This window comes from Pteropus alecto, unplaced genomic scaffold (assembly GCF_000325575.1).
Source record: "Pteropus alecto unplaced genomic scaffold, ASM32557v1 scaffold20, whole genome shotgun sequence".
In the NCBI taxonomy this organism is placed as follows: domain Eukaryota; kingdom Metazoa; phylum Chordata; class Mammalia; order Chiroptera; family Pteropodidae; genus Pteropus; species Pteropus alecto.
In genome coordinates, this window is record NW_006436298.1 from 9,797,418 (window position 1) to 9,814,612 (window position 17,195).

A 17,195-nucleotide genomic window follows, 5' to 3' on the forward strand; every position below is an offset into this window, starting at 1 on the left:
AAGGGACCTCAGTCATCCCAGGGCCTTAGGTTGCTAGATAACTATGCTACAGTTTGGCCAAGTCTCTTAGTGAAGGAGTTGGATGGAGTTATTCTGTATTAGGTATCCTATATTAGGTGAAAGATATTCAACACTGGAAAGCAGATCTAAGATAATTTGAGATCATCCTTAATTGGGCTCTATAAAAAGATATAACCCATTCTAAATGAAAATGAATTTCAGCATATTATTTTGGGTTTTGGTGGCACACTCTGAAGACATTATTATATAAACACTCTACTAACCAAAATATATACTTACTTTTACTAAACATAGAGAGGCATTATAAACACACACACACACACACACACACACGCACGCACGCACGCACGCACGCACATCCATTCACCCTCCCATCCACCACTCCAATACTCCTACCCCCACCATCAGCTTCATTTACTGATTTAGAAAAATATTGCAAAGCACATTACTGATTTACTTTCTTCATATCAGCTTAGTTACCTGAACAAGGGATTTGATTAACAGCTAAGTACTGTCCTGCAGATAATACTAGAACTGAAAATGCTATCAAAGTAAAAATATGCATGTGGAGGCTATAGATGTGTAATCAAGAAAACATAAAGCAAAGACTCCTTTACCCCACCTTCAAAACCAAAAATCAACGAGCAAAAATGTGTGAAATTCTGAATACTTCAGCTCAACCAGATCAAGCAAAACACTTGATTTCTTTTATATTGGGAAAAGAGCAAAAGGAGATAAATTTCAGTCCAAACAAAGGCACATCCAACTTTGAAAGGCATGTCCTGCCAAGGCTAAGAAGAGGGACAGTCTTCTGCTTCCCCCACATCGAGGCTGAAACAATACACAATGTCTCTCAGTTTTTTAGCCTGGCCTTGATTTGAAAATGCTACAGTGAAATTGGTTAGAGCTGGAGTGAGGAACTAAAAGAATGTATTTTATTTATTTTTGTTTTCATTTTTCTCATTTTTTATATTAAAAAATATTTTTCAATTACAATTAACATTCAATATTATATTAGTTTTAGGTGTACAACATAGTGATAAGACATTTATATAACTTATGAAGTGATTCCTCAATGAGTCTTTCACCCACCTGAGTCCTTATATGTTATTACATTGTTATTGACTATATTTCCTAAACTGTACTTTACATACCCTTGACTAAGAAACTTCATTATAAATAAGTGCCAAAGGTACTATCTTTATCAAAACTCTTGATAAATGGTGAGAGTATTAATGAACACAATAGAGGAACTGAAATGAGACAAAGGGTGTCAAATCTATGGCAAAATAAAGGATTTAAACTTCTCATTTTTAATTTTGTATTAAAGTAAACATTTACAAGAAAGTTTATAAGGTCTCTAATATTAATCGTACAGTTCAGTGAATTTTTAATGAGTAGATACCTAGATAACTACCACCCAAATCAAGATACAGAACATTTCCCAAACACCAGCAGGCTCCCTCATTCGTCTTCCCTGTCAATACTTCTCTCCAAAGTAACTGTTATTCTGATATCCGACATCATAGATTTACCTGGTGTTCAGCATCATATAAATGGAAGAATATAGTATAAACTCTTTTGTGTCTGGCCTCTTTTGTTTAACATAACGTGTGTAAGACTTATTATGTTCTTGGATATAGAAAGAGCTTCTTTTTTATTTCTGTGTAGTATCTATCCCATTGCCTCTTCTCCTATTGCTAGACATCAATCATGTCAAGATTGTTTGGAATTTCCCTATGAATTTTAGGATCAACTTGTCTATTTCTGAAAAAAAAGGCAGTTGGATTCTTGATAGTGATCGCACTGAGTTTTTAGATCAATTTGAGAAGAACTGCCATCTTAACAATATTAAGTCTTCCAATACATAAATACTGGATGTCTTTTCATTTATTTAGATCTTTACTTTTTTTTTAACAATGTATTGCAGTTGTCAGTGTACAAATCTTGTACTTTCTTAAATGTATTCCTATTTTATTCTGATGCTAATGTATATGAAATTGTTTTCTTAATTTAATTTTCAGATTGTTCATTGCTGGTGTATAGATATACAACTGATTTTTATGTATTGATTTTGTATACTGCTACTTTGATTAACTTGTTTATCAGCTCTAAGAGTTTTTTGGTGAATTCTTTAGTATGTTCTTTGTGCAAAATCATGTCATCTGCAAATGGAAATAGTTTCACTTCCTCCTTTCCAATCTTGAGTCCTTTTATTTCTTTTTTCTTGTCTAGTTGTACTGGCCAGAACCCCTAGCACAGTGTTGAAGTGATGAGATCAAACATCTTTGTCTTATTCCTGATCTTAGGGGAAAAATTTTTAGTCTTTTGTCATTAAGTATGATTGTAACTGTGTTTTTCATGGATACACTTTAACAGACTGAAGAAGTTCCCTCGTATTCTATTAATATGGTGTAGTACACTGATTGACTTTTATAGGTTGAATCAACTTTGCATTTTTGGAATACATTCCATTTGCTTAATCCTTTTTATATGATGCTGGATTTGGTTTTCCACTATTTGTAGAGGACTTTTGCACCCATCTTCATAAGTGGTGTTAATCTACAGTTTTCTTTTCTTGTGATGTCTTTGTCTGACTTTGTTGTCAGAGTAGTACTGAACTCATAGAAGGAGTTAGGAAGTATTCTCACTTCTATTTTTTGGCAGAGTTTGAGAAGGATTAGTGTTAATTCTTTAAAAGTTTGGTAGAATTCAACAGTGAAGCTATTTGTGCTTGCATCTTTTTGTGTGGATAGTTTTTGTTTTACTAACTCAATCTCTTTACTTGTTATCTATTTATACTTTCTATTTTTTTCTTGAGTCAGTTTTGATAGTTCGTGTGTTTTTTAGGAATTCATTAATTTCTTCTAGGTTATGTAATTTGTTAACATATACTTGTTCATAGCATTCCCTTGTAGCCTCTTTTGATTTCTGTAAGGTAAATAGTAATGATCGCCTTTTAGTCCTGATTTTAGTAACTTGAGTCTTCTCTCTTTTTGTCATGGTCAGTCTATCTAAAGGCTTATCAATTTTATCTTTTGGAAGAACCAATTTTTGGCTTTTTTGATTTTCTCTATTATTTTTCTCTTCTCTATTTCATTTCTTTTTATTCTAATCTTTATTTACTTCATTCTTCATGCTTTGTATTTAGTGGGCTCTTCTTTTTCTAGTTTCTTAAAGTAGAAGTTTAGATTATTGATGTGAAGTCTTTCTTCTTTTTAATGTAGGTGTTAACAGGTAAAAATTTCCCTCCTAGTGCTATTTTTGTTGTATCCTGTAAGTTTTAGTATGTTGTAGTTTTGTTTTCATTCACTTCAAAGTATTTTCAAATTTATGTTGAAATTTCTTCTTTGATCCATTGGTTATTTAGGAAAATGTTGTTTAATTTTCATAGATTTGTGAATCTTCCAAATTTATTTGTTATTAATTTCTAATTTTATTCCATTGTCATCAGAGGACATACCTTGTATGACTTCAGCCTTTTAAAATTTATTGAGATTTGTTTATGGCCTAAAATATAGTCTATCTTGGAGGATGTTCCATGTACAATTAGAAGAATGTGTATTCTGTTGTTGTTAGATCACTCTATATGTCTGTTAGGTCTAATTGGTAAGTAGTATTGTTGAAGTCTTCTATTTCCTTGCTGTTTTTCTTTTTACTTACTCTTTGTATTATTGGAAGTTGGATGTTCAAGTCCAACTATTATCACTGAATTGTCTATTTCTCCACTCAATTCTGTCAAGTTTTGCTTCATTGTACTTTGGGGCTCTTTTTAGGTAAGTATATATACAGGCTGATAAATGTAAAATGTATTATTACGGTGGTTTGAATGTGCATTTTCCTAATTATGGTGAGATTGAGAATATTCTCATATGTTTATTGGCCATTTGGATTTATTCTTTTAATTATTGGCTGTTCATTTCTTATAAATATTCTTCTACATGTTTGAAAGACCTCAGAACAAGTTTTAAAAAGGAAAGCAAGCTACATAAAAATGGATATAGTGAGACACATATGTATGTGTGTACCAACATATGTACAATACACCTATATTTATGTTAAGTGTATTTTAGAAAAAATATGAAATGATAAAGTTGGAAGAATTATTTTAAAGAGTTATAGTGAACTGTGAAGCAAAATGACAACATTCATTATAATTCGTCAAATGAATTTTTTAAAAATGAAATAAGAATAAAGTTCTTGACCTGTGTATGTGATGGGGGGGCAGTAGGGTGGGGCTGTTTAAATATTGCTAGAATTGTGATGGATCTGATGAAGACTGAGAGAGTCAGCCAGATGGCTAAATGAGATCATCTGAAGTGGATCCTCACAGTCTTTGATCTCTCTCTGGTAAAGGATTTCAAAGGAAATGCCCTTGGGACATAAGTCAATGGACCAGATCAGTAAAACTTCAACCTTGGCCAAACTACATCACCTGAGAAGCTTTTAAAATAAGGGGCTAGGATTCGTCTTAGACCAATTGAATCCAAATCTCTGCAAATGGCTCTGGGAACTGTATTTTTTTAATGGAAATATAATGGACATATAACAATATATTAGTTTCAAGTATAAAACATAATGACTCAATATTTATATATACTGAGAAATGATCAGCACAATAAGTCTAGTTAACATCTGTCATCATACATAGTTACAAACTTTTTTCTGTGATGAGAACTTTTAAGATCTACTCTCAGCAACTTTCAGATATATGATATCTGGGAATTGTATTTTTAAAAAATTCCTCAGGTGATTCCTACAGGCAGACAAGGGTGAAATCCCATAATGTAGTTGCTGATATACAGAATATTAAATTACACTCTTCAAAAAAATAACCTTTTTTTGGCATGCAGTTATTATGATCAGTTTTTTTTATTTATGAGTAATGGGATAAAACAAGCAAACTATGTATACCATGGATGTGACTCACCCTCTGGAGGAGAAAAACAAGCAATTGTGCATAAATATGTGACTAAAGAATTTAGAAACTCCAATTTCAAAAAAAAAAAAAAAACAGAAAGTCATGTTGGGTAATTTCAGGGAGAGAATATGGAGATAACTAATTTAATAAATACGAACATAATTAATTGTATTTGCCTTGTGCACAGTAAGACCATGTGAAGAGAAGGGTCTGGTAAACCCAGGAAGCACTGGGGAGAAAGAGGAAATGCGCTGACACAGACTGGCTGGTACATGTCATTTATTTTTACTGGTTGGTGTATATTAGCTTAGTGTAGGAATCAATTATAATTTATCTCCTGTTGGTAAAAATTGAGATGGTTTCCAATAGCTAGCCATTATAAACACTGTTCCATGGGCATTCTCGTCCATGTCTCCTGTGCTCATGAGCTTGTATTTTCTAGGGTATATGTTTAGGAGTGGAATTATAGAATCATAAGGAGTGAGCCTGTTCAGTTTTACTAGATAAGATCAAATTGTTCGAAGAGCTGTGCTCATGTATGCTACCACTGTTGGTGTAATAATGCTCCAGTTCTACTTTCTTACCAACGGTTGATCTTGTCGATCTTAAATGTTTCCCAGTTGTATTTAATTGAAATGCTATCTCATTGTTCTACTATGCACTTCTCTGATTAACTACTGAGATTGTACATCGTTTTACATTTATTGACCACTTGGCTCTCCTCTTCTGTTCATATCCTTTGCTCATTTTTCTATTGGGTTACTTTTATTCTATTTATTGTTTTGCAGAATTCCATGTGTGTGTGTGTGTGTGTGTGTGTGTGTGTGCGTGTGTGTGTGTTGAATATATTCTCCTGGTCCATAGTTTGTTTTTTGTTTTTTTTTGACTTGAAAAAACTCTCTATGCCTCAATTTCTTTATCTGTAAAATAAAGATAATATTATTAAACAAGGCAATAAATGTAATATACCTAGAATGATGTTTAGCATATAAGAAGCACTACATAAATACTTATTATTTTCAGTGTCTTGATGAAAAAAGGTTTTTATTATTTTATAGTATCTTTAAAAGAATAGACATTTTTTGTTTTAATGTCTAAATTTATTAAGCTTTTACTCCATGGTTTGTGCTTTCTGTGCCCAACACTGGCTTTTTATACTTGTGGTATGCTTTGCTCATTCTATGGCTGTTTTTACACTTGAAAGTTTCCTATCACACACTCTGGAACTCATTGAAATTGAAAAAATAAGGAGAATACTTAAATCATTGCCTCTGTATTTTAAAGGATGGTGGTTCATTTTCTAGGCATTATCACGAATGCCAAAAATATGCTTTAATTTACTTAATTTAGTTAACTGTAAAGCAAGACTTCTTATCATTAGGTCTTGAGCATATATATTGAGCATATATTGGTGGTTCTTATAGGTATTTTACTTTTAAATTTTTAGTGATTTTTTCCCTCCATTTTTTTCTTATGGTTGCTTTTTCAAATTGTTATTATACATATATTCCAGAATTATTCTTCTTTTGCTCTCATAAAATGTACTAGGCCCCAACAAATATATGAATGTTTTACCAAAGACAATGTCTGTTCAGTGAACTGAATTGACCTGCTGTTTTGTGAAAATAAAACCTTACACATCACATTAGCGAAGTATTGTGGTCATCTTGCAATGTTAGTCACAGTGATTACAATCACTTCCAGGCCCCTCTGTTGTCGATTATTCCCTTCTGCTCTATTGAAAACATTATAATACTTGTTGGGAAAGTTGCATGGTTACAAAAGCAATAGCAGTCACTATTCAGTAGAGATGCTGGCGAATACAGAGCAGAACTGTCCAAACGCTGGAGATCAAGATGGGCTATGAGCCACGAAATTGAACTTCACAGGACAACTTAGATAGCTAAAGTAAAAGCTGGGAAAGTTCCAAAGCTCCTCCTCGAGAAAAGTCTGCTTAGGCTAGATGCCACAGGAGTCCCTTCCAATCGGAGTTCCTTGGAATATATATATTGAATTTTCTGCCATTTAATTTGTATCAGAAATCCAGCCCAAAGAAGTGACACTGAGGGAAGATTACCTATAGACTTCCAACGTATTTTTGGTTATAAAATCTCTACTCTAAGACAATATTATTCAAAAACTATTCTGGTTGAAATGGGAGGAGGACATTCAGAATTTTAGTTTCTTGAAAGAATTGGTATACGTATTTCTTTCCAACAGAACACGTGTCCCTTGTTTCCCGGCCAGGAAGTTCAACGCTCAATTTAAATTTCAATCATAGCATCTGTATTAATGTTTATCAATAGCACATATGCATTCTATTTTCCCCTTGGCCTTGATTTTTCCATTCCTATTTTCCCAATTTACTACTTACAACCCAAAGGTCTGTCTCCACCCCAGTTTACTCTTCAGAGATTCAGAATCTACTGTCTCAACATCGCAATTTAGATTTCCACAAGAACCTTAAACTCAGAATGTCTAAAACTGCACTTAACTCTCCACCTAAGAAAACAAATAAAGCTAAGTTCCTTCTCCTTGCCTTCCCCCAACCCCAAGGAATGTTAGCTCCACTCCTCCAACAGCCCAAGTCAGAAATCTTAGTCTTCCTCGATCCTTCTCTTTTTCTCACCTCTGTATCTGTCGGAATATGCCAGGTTATATGGCAACATAGCTCACAACCTCCAACTCTCAGTGGCTTAATGCAACAGAAATTTTTTTCTCACTCTGCTGAGTCAGAGCTAGGGCTCTGCTCCACTTTGTCACACTGACACTAGGTCCCAGGCTGATAGAGCAACCACTATCTGGAATGTTTTTGGTCACAACAGAGGGAAAAGAGCTCTGATGGGTTTCATCTCGGTGATTTGGAGCATATCACTTCTGCTAGAGCTAACCTGGCCCCATCACCCGATCATAGGACACCAGGAAGCACAACCCTGCCATGTATTCAGAAGACAGTAAAAAAAATTAATAAGCTGCATTAATGATTACTGCACTGTCTTAGGATAGATTCCTCAGAAGCAGACTCTGAGATGAGGAGTCATGTGAAAATGATTAATTAGGAAGTACTGTTGGGGAAAAAAAAGTACAGGAGTAGGGAAAAGACACAGGGAAGAGAGGGAAGCGAAGCAAGTATTCGACAACAAACAAAGTCCCACGGAGGGCAATGTAGGCTCAACTCTACGAGCCTTCTGGAGACAGTCATACCTCAGAGTAGTCTGGACCAGAGACAAGGAAGTTGGAATAGTTCTACTTCGGCACCAGGAGTCATTTGCTAGGGCTCTCCCCAGGGTGATGTAAATCCTAGGTGTTTCTGGCTCTCCTTGCAAGTGTTGGCTGTTGGAAGTGAAAGCACAGTTTGAAAATGGTAAAGGGATCCAGAAGCCTACAAGTGGAGCATTGACATCATCTGCCCTCACATGCAGCCCCCAAGCCTGTAAATCACAGCATCCTACTAGTTCTATCTTCCAAGTATTTCCTAAACTGTCCCATTTCTATCGACCCCTAGTTGCCCCCTCCCTCAGGTTCCCCTTGAGCCCATCATCATTGATCTTCTGTGATCTTACAGTCAGAACACTGATCTGCTGTCTTGATGTCTCTAATCTAGTTTTCATATTATAGCCAGATTGTTCTGATTCAGGTGGCCTTTGCCTGATGACATCTCAAGTTTGTCATGCCTGCTTTCTAATCAAGGTACAATCTTCATTTTGCAGATGAGAAAACAGCCTCAGAGAAGTTAATTAACTTGCCAATGGTCATTCAGTTAGTAACTGGTAGAACCAGAATATGAATCTAGCATATATTAACTCCAAAACCTTTCCCATTATATTTTATTATTTCTGGACTGTGATTAATCTGTTCACTTTGCCTGATTACTACCCAATTCTATAAGCTTCAAACTCAATTTCTTTAAAGCTAAATGTATCATCCCCTTTACTTCCCTCACCAAATGTCTTGCTCTTGAGTTCCCAATGTGAATAATGGCCCTGCTATTCTTCTGGTATCACTTAGCACTTCTTTCTCTTCCTTGTTCCTAGTTATTTCCACAGTTATTGTACTTCTGACTTCTAATGCCCATTGTTGCAGGTAGGCCTGGCTTTACGTGCCCCAAGCTGCAGAGTACAGAGTACCTGGCAAAAATTCATATGTGGGAGGCCCTGGCGCTGGTCCCAAAGAGGGCTCATTAGCAGCGGATATCATTCCAACCATATTCTGTGCCAAGAAATGAGATCAGAATCCAGGGAATGAAGCCAAAGTTGGCCAGTCGGTTTGCCAAGCTGGAAGTTCTTGGATACAGTTATAAGCAAAGGCAAAGAAGCCAGTGGAGAAGGAGAGATTGACTGATGATGGAAATGAAAGAAGCAGTAAGGGGCCTGGGGAGGCAATGAAAGGGGTTGCCATATGGCTCTCTGGGAGAGGGCTGACTCTGATGACTGGGGTCTTGAGGAGAAGGAGGTATATGCCTGGCATATTGTAGGTGATCAAAACAATATTGAAAGGTCTATATCTATCTGTCCCTTATTCCCTGGAGGCAACTATTTTGAGTTCAGCTTTTTTTTTTTTAACCTGGCATTTATCTTCACACTTCTGAGCAATATATTTATACTGTTGTTCTTGATTTATCAATTTGAAACTATTAACTTCCCATTAGGCAGATGATGATTTACTCTGTTATTGCCACCTCCTACTTAGTCTGGTATTACTTCTCCTTCTCTAGGATAAAAAATTTTAGATAAATCAATAGTAAATGTATTATTATGGCTATGTAAATATTTAGTGATGACCCTATTAATTATATGTTATACCTTGCACAAATTTTTATATTTCCTGGAATTAATAATGTTAAAAATTCTGTTTTCTTTATACATACCTTTAATATCTTCCCAGGTGGTCCCATCTACTCTGTCAAATATTCTCAGTAGGTGTTCTTCTCCCCACAATCTTCAAGTATATTAGATAATCTATTTCCATTTCTTTTTTCTTGGAGGCCTCCCTCTCATAACATTACTACTGCTGTCTGCATGGGTTGCTCTAATGCCCTGTATACAGCTATCATCCTGAGAATTACCTTCTCTATCAAACTATTTTTCTTCTGTTGGATTTCCTTTTCCTAAATCTAGTGACATTCTTTCCCCTAGTTTGTGTTCTATATTTGCTGAAGTGCAGCTTCTAGCAGGTTCTAAGAATGGAGAGTGTCTTAACTTATTCCTACACTTGATTCATGGTTTGGCTAGGTAATTTTAAAGGTATTACTCCATTATCATCTACTATCCAGTGGGGTTGACAAGCCTTATGGCACTCTGATTCCTTATTACACTGTATGTAACCTGTTTTGTCTTTCTGAAAGCTTTTCAGTTGCCTATTTATTCCTGATGTTCTAAAATGTCAGGGATGTGCCTCCTCGCGTATATTTTGCTATTCATGATGCTAAGTACTTGGAGGGCTCTTTCTATCTAGAGGTTCTGTGTCCTTCAGTTCTGAGAAGTTTTCTTGCATTTTTCTTTGGGGAATTTTATGTCTTCCGATTTTTGTCCTCTTTCTATGATTCCTGATCTCCTGAATTGATGTTCTATGCTCATGTAACCAGGCCCTTTCTGATCTGTTCTATTTTCTGGGGTTTTGTTTGTTTGTTTGTTTTTTTGACATTTGGTTCCATGTGCTGGAAGATAACCTTGACTTGACTTTTGAATTCTTCCATTACAATGTTCAATTTCAGCTTTCATATTTTGTAATTTCCAAATGTTCTTTGTGGGTCTTTGTTTATTTTTTCATAGTACACTATCCTTGTTTTATGGATGCAAAATCTTCTATTGTTTTTCCAAGTATGTTAAGTATGTTATTTATTGGTTGGTTTTATTTTCTCCTGTTCTTGTTTGCTTCCATCAAGTTCTTTTTTTTTTTCCTCTTCATTTTGTTCTATCTTTTCATGATGGAAGCTTTTTATCAAATATTTTTTTCTGGTGTGCAATATGTAGCCAAATATCATTTAAATATCTATCTTAATTGTGACATAAAAAACAAGAAAACATGAAAAGATACTGAACGATCAAGTTCAGAGAGGATTAATAAGAATAATATATGTGGGGGAAGAATCCTATGCAACATCATTAAAACAACTTTTGAACTATGAAGAAAGACATCGCAATATTTTAAGAAAGGAAGAAAAGTACAATGTTTAAAAAAGGAACAAATAACAAGCTATAACTTATGTGGCAGTAAAGTGGGGTAGCAGATTCAAATCAGACAGAGTAGGTAATGTGTGATTGAATCTAAGGGATATGTTAGCACTAAACCACCCTTTTTAAGGTATAGAACTGTTTTAAAAGGTCTCATAATTTTCCATTTGTGACTTATGAAAAAATCAAATTCTAAGTCTCAGTTTAAAAAAACCTTTCTGGTTGATACATATCCTTAATTGACTGAGATAAAATAAAAACCCTAGTTTGCTTAGATGGTATAATTGTTTTATGTATATCTTTTGACCCTAGGAAGATTATAATTTTTTTAAAGTAAATCACATCCACAATATTAATATTCTTGTGTTAAGATTAAAAGGTATTAGTTTTCTAATGTGAAGCAAATTACTATAGACATAATCACTTTAAAAAATCACACATTTATTATCTCACAGTTTCCAAGGATCAGGAGTCCAGTCTGGGCCTCTACTCCTGCTCTCACAGGGCTTCTATCAAGGTGCTGACTGGTTGCATTTTTGTCTGGAGGCTCAGCTGAGGAAAAAATCCACTTCCACACTCGCTCAGGTGGTTGGCAGGAGTCCTTTCCCTGCTCTATATGACTGAGGACCCAGCTTTTGCTGGCTGTCTGTGGCAGGGCTGCCTCAGGTCCTAGAGGTAGCCATAGTTCCTAGAGGGGTCTGCAGTTCCCTGCTACATGGGCTTTGTCTTAGTCCATTTGGGCTCCTACAACAAACTACCATTGACTGGTTAGCTTACAAACAAAGAAATTTCTTTCTCATAGTTCTGGAGGCAAGAAGTCAGATATCAGGGTGCCAGCATGGTCAGGTTTTAGTGAGGGTCCCCTTCCAGGTCACAGACTGCTGCCTTCTTAGTCATTCCTCACATGACAGAAAAAGGGCAGGAAAGCTCTGTGTGGTCCCTTTTATAAGGGTACTAATGCCATTCATGAGAGCTCCACTTCTATGACCTAATTACTTTCAAATACCTCATCTTCTAATACCATCACATAGGAGCTTAGGGTTTCAATTTATGAATTTGAGGTGGGGGATACAAACCTTCAGTCCACCGCAGGCTTCTCCAACATAGCTGCTTACTTCATCAAGCTTTCAAGGAGAATTTCTCATTCCAGTCTGCTAAAACAAAGTCTTTTATAACATAACATAATCATGGGAGTAACTGCCCATCATCTTTTCCATATAACACAACCTAACCAAGGGACTGACATTACGCCACTTTTGTAATATTCTATTGATTAGAAGCAAGTCACAGGTCCTGCCCACACTCAAGGAGAGACAATTATATTTACCTTAGGGTCTCTCAGCCATAAGGATCAGTCGGTATATGTTTGGTATTTAAAGCATTTGTAATGTTACAGTATCTAATAAGTTAGCTTTGTGATTCCAATCTAAAAGGAGTAATTGATTTAGTTTTGGAATTTGAGTTGAGGCATAAGAGAGTTTTAATGTATGAAATTATATTGGACCATTTAAAATAGCTTAACATCCACCATACATATATATTAAATGTATTACGAATATTAAAATTTTTAAAGTATTTGAAAGGGTGGCAACCTGTTTCCAAAGACAGCCGTAAATCATTCATGTCTCCCCGTCTGTGCATTTCACTCCTCATAATAAGAAGAGGAGATTCTTTCTCTTCCCCTTCAATCTAGGCTGGCCTTGTAACTACCTCTGACCAAAAGAGAGTGGCAGAAGTGACAACATGGGACTTAAACTCAGGCTGTACAAGGACTGGCAACTTTTATTTTCTATCTCTTGGAAGGCTCTTTATTGGAACCCAGCTGCCATACTGTGAGGAAGCAAATCATGTATCTGATTGTAGAATATATAAAGAACCCTGAAAACTCAATAATAAGATGACAAAAAAATTAAAAATGGGTAAATTTTTGAATAGATATTTCACTAAAGAAGGTATAGGAATGGCCAATGCACACACAGAATAGTGCTCAACATCATCCATTATTAGAGAAATGCACATTAAAACCACAAGGAGATACCACTTCATACCTACTAAGATGGTTATAATAAAAAAGACAGACAATAGCTAGCATTGGTGAAAATGTAAAGAAAGTGGAACCTTTGCACATGAAACGAATGTAAAATGGCGAAGCCACCTTGAAAAAGTTTGGCCGTTTCTTAAAAAGTGAAACATGAGTATTAAGCTTGTCTTTTTATTCTAATGTTTTAAATCTGGGGTTTACAGATTGCAGAGAATCTGCCCTTCTCAGGCCAGCCAATTCCTAGAGAGAGCAAACAACTCTTATCTGCAAACCAACCAATCCAAAGCCCACATCTTAACTACTTCCTTTATGGAGCTCTCACACATAGAGCCACTATCTCCTGATCTAATGATCTCAGGGCCAGTTGCCAGACAACCAAAGGCAGTCCCTATGCTCCAGAGGCCACCAAAATTACACTAGGTTACCTGGCCTCACTTGTTCCTTCCAGCAGAAACCACAATAAAGGCTCTTGCCCATGTTTGTCCCTTTCTGCTTCCTGACCAACTCAATGCTTCTAATGTAGGGAGGAGGCAAGAGAACTAAAATGTTGAATCACGCTACATTCAGAGACTGCAATGTGCTGATCAGCCCTCCAGCCAGACCATGAGGAAACCTGCAGAACAAAGTAGGATTTCTGCTGGGATTCCTAACAACCCATTTCCCCGCATCACAAAGGGAAAATAGGAAAAGGTGTCTTTAAGTGGCCCCTTACAGAAAATCTTTTCCCTATTGCTAAAACCATAGGAACATATGGATCACAGGCTGGGAATTGCTGGCAGGCATTTCATGCTACACATTCTTACTTTTTCATGTGACATACTCTTATCTTTCCTCACTGTAAGTCCATATCAAAGGAAAATGAGTAAACAAAGTCTTTAAACTATAACTCACAGGAACTAAAGAATGATATATAAACTGCATTCCTTGACAGATACTCGGGGCCTTTTTCCTTGTCTCAGCCTTTTGTCTTTGCTTTTTCCCTTCTCTAATAAACTTTCCTTTTGACTCTGACTTTGACATGTACTTGAATTCTTTCTCATGCTCAGCCAAGAACCCTTTTCTCTCTCAGTGCAGGGCTTGCTTTCCCCCTGATGGGAGGGGTTTGCCCTGCCCTGCATCACTTCCTATGTGTCCCCACATGGCGTGATGTGTCCCTTCCACCTCGGAACTGTGAGTAACAAACAGACCATCTTTTCAATGGAAATCATCTCTTGATCATACATGAATAAAAATAAAACCAATATCATAAAACAATAAGTTTGCCATATGATCCAGCAATTCCATTCCTAGGTATTTACTTAAGTGAAGTGAAATTATTTTCATGTAGATTTGTACTTGAACGTCCATAGCAGCATTATTCATAATAGTAAAAAACTGGAAACAACCCAAATGTTCATCAACTGATGAATAGAAAAACAGAATGTGTTACAGTCATACAATGGAATACTTGTTCAGAAATAAAAAGGTTTGAACTACTGAAAGATGCTAAAACATGGACAAACCTAAAAATAATTATGCTAAGTGAAGGCCCAGAAGGTCACACACTATATGATTTCTTTTATAGAAATGTCTAGAAAATCCATATTTATAGAGGAAAAAAAGTATATTCATGACTGCCTGGGACTGGGATGGGAACGGATCAACTGCAAATGGGCATGAATATTCTCTTTGGATTTATGATAATATTCATTTTTTTTTTTTTTAGTTTTTTGAGGTCACGTTGGTTAATACAACTATATACTTTTCAGGTATACATTATCATTTGACATCTGTATATTCTATTGTGTGTTTACCACCCAAAGTCCAGTTTCCTTCAGCTACCATATATTTGATCTCCATGACCCACTTCACCCTCCCCTTACTCCCTTTATTCCATCTACCTCCACCTCCTCCTCCCCTACCCCACTAGTAACCCTTACTCTATAGTCTTCTGGTAGCCACTAGTCTATAGTCCATGTCCATGAGTCTCTGTTTGCCCTGCTCATTTGTTGCTTTTAGGTTTATATTCCACATATAAGTGATATCATGTGATTTTCAACTCTTTCTGTCTGGCTTATTTCTCTTAGCATGATTATCTCGAGGTCCATCATGTTGTCGCAAATGGCAGTATTTTGATGATAATATTCTAAAACTGCAGTGATCATGGTGATGGATGCACAGCTCTGTAAAGTTACTAACCATCATTGAATTGGGTACTTATAAAACAAGTGAATTTTATGGTATATAATTATTCCTCAATACAGCTGTTTAAAAAAGAAAGTCCAGAACAAGGAAGTCACAATGCCTTGCTACTGCCCAGGGGGAAGAACATGATGTTTCAGAAGAAATGTCAGGGGTTATTCAATTTTCCTACGTCTACTGGACCACGTGCGATTGAAGTTCTACGGGACACCTAAATGGGTTCCTGGACCCAATTCTAATGTAGTGTGTGTGAGGGGGAGGTGGTCCCCCACACCAACAAACACTCTGACACCAGCAGGGTATCCAAGAATTTAACTCAGTCCTGACACCATCTACATGGAGAAAGCATCAGATTCTGCAGATTAAGGGGTCAGTCCTACAAGACTGCTACTACCCTCCAACCCGGCACATGGCCCTGCTCAACTTCAGATGCCAGCCAAAAGCCCAGGCTCTTCCCTGTGCTTCTGACCAATTGGCCAGAGATAGGAGGTTCCAACAACCCCTCCAACTTAGAATGCTAATCACAAATTCAGGTTGTTACCTGTACATCTAACCAAGGGCTATAAATCAGAGGTTTCCACAACCTTCTCTTTGAGTTCAATTAATTTGTAGAGCAGCTCACAGAACTCAGAGAGAAACATGTTACTTACTAGATCACTAGTTTATTATAAAATGATATAACTCGGGAGCAGCCAGACGGAAGAGATGCATAGCAAAGTATGGGGAAGGGGCATGGAGGGTCTGTACCTTCTCCAGGTATGCCACTCTCCCCGCATCTCCACGTGTTCTCCAGCCCAGAAGCTCCCTGAATACATTCCCTGAATACTTTATTACATAGACACAATTGGCTAAATCATTGGCTATTGGTGATTGAATATAATCTCTAGCCCGTCTCCCATCCTGGAGATCAGGGGTCGAGACTGAAAGTTCCAACCCTCTAATCACTTGGTTGGTTCTCCTGGTGACTAGTCCTCCATCCTGAGCTGCTTTCCAACTGGTGCTCACTAATATAACAAAAGACACTTTTTATTACTCTTAGTACTTAGGAAATTCCAAGGGTTTTGGGAGCTGTGAGCCTGGAATTGGACAAAAACCAAGTGTATATTTCTTACAAATCACAATACTGTAACACCCAAGAAGCAATCCTTACTGGACTAAACAAAGTCTGTGCAGACACAGTGGAGTCTCGGCATGGAGCGTACCTTCTTAATTGTTTGTTATATGCATGTGCATAATTTTCTTTTTTAGAGCAGTTTTAGGTTCACAATAAAATTGAGCAGAAAGTACAGAGAGTTCCCACATAACCCTGTCCCCACACCCGCACAGCCTCCAGCATTATCAACATTATGCACCAGAGTGATACATTTATTACAATGATGAACCTACATTGACACATCATTACCATCTAAAGTCCGTGTTATATTTGTTTTTTAATTATCAGTAAGTTTTTTTTGTCGCCTTCCTAAAATCTAAAGACAACTTTTTGAGGAATCATCTTATCTAAATACAGGCCTAATAGTCTCCTAAAAAAGCAGTCAGACTGCCCTTTCAGAATTCTGCTTTAACAGTTCATTTCTACCTAGGTGTGCTACATGTTATAATTGGATGGCAATTCCAATCACAGAGAAACCTGTGAGAATCCTTAGAGAGCCAAAGAGAATGTAGCTCTTCCAAATCTCTTTATCACACATGCACATATCCCTTCATGCATTATTTCATAAAAGAATTAAACTGAATTAAGCTGAATTGAATTTCACAATTCACCTAATTGTTTGTGCCAGAAGCCTGACAGTCATTCTAGAATCCTTCTTTTCCTTCCTTTATTTTTTTTTATATTCAATGAATAGCTGTCAAATGT